Genomic DNA, 392 nt, shown 5'->3' on the forward strand with positions numbered 1-392 from the left:
GGGAGGGGGGGGGCGTGAAGAAGGGGTGAAATGGGAGATCTGGGGGTGCCCGTGCCCAGTTTGGAATGGGGATGGAGAAGCTGAAACAGAGCAAGGAGAAGAAGTGAAATGGGAGGGTTTAGGGGTGCCCAGTTTGGAATGGGGATGGAGAAACTGAAATTGAGGGGAAAAAGGGGTGAAATGGGAGGGTTTGGGGGTGCCCATGCTCAGTTTGGAATGGAGACGGAGAAACAGAGTGAAGAGAAGAAGGAGTGAAATGGGAGATCTGGGGGTGCCCGTTCCCAGTTTGGAATGGGGATGGAGAAACTGAAATTGAGGGGGAAAAGGGGTGAAATGGGAGATTTGGGGGTGCAGCTTTGCTCCCCTGCCCTCACCAGGCTGCTGCGGCTCCC

The sequence above is a fragment of the Geospiza fortis genome, unplaced genomic scaffold (genome assembly GCF_000277835.1).
Source record: "Geospiza fortis unplaced genomic scaffold, GeoFor_1.0 scaffold439, whole genome shotgun sequence".
Lineage (NCBI taxonomy): Eukaryota > Metazoa > Chordata > Aves > Passeriformes > Thraupidae > Geospiza > Geospiza fortis.